The sequence below is a fragment of the Phaseolus vulgaris genome, chromosome 1 (assembly GCF_051622355.1).
Source record: "Phaseolus vulgaris cultivar YP4 chromosome 1, ASM5162235v1, whole genome shotgun sequence".
In the NCBI taxonomy this organism is placed as follows: domain Eukaryota; kingdom Viridiplantae; phylum Streptophyta; class Magnoliopsida; order Fabales; family Fabaceae; genus Phaseolus; species Phaseolus vulgaris.
In genome coordinates, this window is record NC_143498.1 from 10,663,088 (window position 1) to 10,665,332 (window position 2,245).

General features: G+C 31.0%; 1 pseudogene; it reads left to right on the forward strand.

Annotated features, from left to right (window-relative positions):
• The first annotated feature begins 327 nt into the window (after nucleotides 1-327).
• LOC137816783 (small nucleolar RNA R71) lies at nucleotides 328-433 on the forward strand (annotated as a pseudogene).
• The last annotated feature ends 1,812 nt before the right edge of the window (nucleotides 434-2,245 follow it).

Here is a 2,245-nt window from a genome sequence, read left to right on the forward strand (position 1 = left end):
GGTACATTCTGACTTTGGAGTGATTGAACAACATGCAACTTTTGGGGTAATTGGGTCATATGTGCGGTCAGTTGCTCAAGTTGCTGTGTCAGAATTTTGTTTTGAGCTAGCAATGCATCTGCAGTGTTTAACTCCAATACTCCTCTTTTTTGATGATTTTGTCTATCATGTTGAGCTTGATAGTCAGTTGTGGCCAAAGCTTCTATAATCCTCGTTGCTTGATCTGCATCAACAGCCATCATTGTGCCACCAGCCGCGGCATCTAGGAGCATCTTTGTATTTGATCTGAGACCATTAATAAATATGCTCAGTTGAGCAATATCTTCAAACCCATGGTTTGGGCATTTTCTCAACATCCTCTTGAATCTCTCCCATGCCTCACAGAAAGACTCTTCTACCCCTTGTCTGAACATAGATATTTCAGACTTAGCATTGATGTAGCGAGAGATTGGGAAAAATCTTTGCAAAAATTTTTCCTCCACATCCTTCCATTTGGTTAAACTCTGATTAGGATGAGATATAAGCCACTCCTTTGCTTTCCCTGCCAAAGAAAAAGGAAATAAACGCATGTATATACTCTCAAGATCACCTGATTGGAAACCCATAGTTCCCACCAATTCATAAAAAGTAGCCAAGTGTGTATGAGGATCCTCATGATCCATCGCCGTGAATTGATTGGTACTAATGAGGGTAAGGAATGCAGGCTTCATCTCCAAGGCCCTGTTAGTTGCAGGCACTGCAATGCTAGAAAAGTGTCTAGGCCCTTGATGTATGGCGTAATCTCCAAGAGTTCTCCTAGGAGGTGGTGTTTCCTCCCCCGCCATGTTGTTATTCTCCTGAAAAATATCAATGGAAAAAGAAGATGTTGAAGAATACTCTCTATTATCTTCTTGATTCTCTTTTGTCTTTGATTTTCGATTTTTTCTGGCCATCTTCTCAATTTCTGCTTCAAATAGCAAGTGGTCTTCTGGAACTTGACCTCTCAATATCATATAAAAACAACTAATGCAAGGGTTAGAAGGAAAAAATCACAAGTAGTAACCCCAATTTTATATTTTATATTATTATTTAATTTTTTTTATTCAAAAATTCAAAAATAAACAAGAATTTAAATAGCTAACTAAAATAAAATCAATAAACTACAAATTAAAACTTAAAGATAAAATAAAACAAAAACAAAACACTAAAATAACACTAAGAAAATAAAACAAAGATATTCAGAAAAAAATAAAAATAAAAAATATAACAAAATAAAAATAAAAATATATAAATAAAATAAAAACTAAAACAGAATAGAAGAAAACAATGAAAACGAGAAATAACTAAAATCAAGAAATAAAAACAGAATAAAATAAATACTAGAAATAAAAAAAAATAGAATAAACAGATAAAACAAAACGTAAACAACTAACTAACTTATTTTAAAGATACTACGTAAACTAACGTAAAAATACAAGCTAAAACTAATAATAGATAAATAATTAAAACAAATAAATAAAAACTACCTAAACCTAAATAAAACTACGTAACTAAACCTAAAAAGAACTAAAATAAAATAAAATCAAAACAAAAATCAAACTAAATCTGAAAATAAATAGAAATAACTAAAATCAAAATAAGAATTAAAATAATAACAGCAAATCAGCAAACTAAAATAAAATCAAATAAAATAAAAAAGAATCTGTAAAAAAAAAAAAAAATTAAAACAAATCAAAACAATTAAAATATTCACAATATTTAGGAAATTATACTCAACAAATCAAACCTGTCCCCGGCAACGGCGCCAAAAACTTGATGACTTTTTACGGCAAGTGCACCGCGTTTGTCAGAAGTAATAATTGTCCCTAAGGACGGATATCGATCCCACAAAGAACAGTGAATTATCGAGTACAATATTCGCTAAATATAACAACAGAACAATAAAAAAGAGTTTGAAGTGATTATGTTGGCACTGATCAATAAGAAAACAAACAAAGAATTAGTTGCTTCAATTGGAAAAATTGGGATTAAGTTTCATCTCTCTCACTCTCATGTATTTTGATTAGCATGTTAATATTAAGTTCTTTAATTGAAATTGATGCCCGTATAAAAATCATTTATATCGATTCCTCGCATATAAAATCCTTAAGAATGTTCCCTAACTATCGATCCCTCGCATACTTATAAGAACAACTTAGAACGAAGCTCAGACGTTTAATAGCAATTAACATTTCAAGTCTATTCCTAGCACTCAAATATGTTAAGT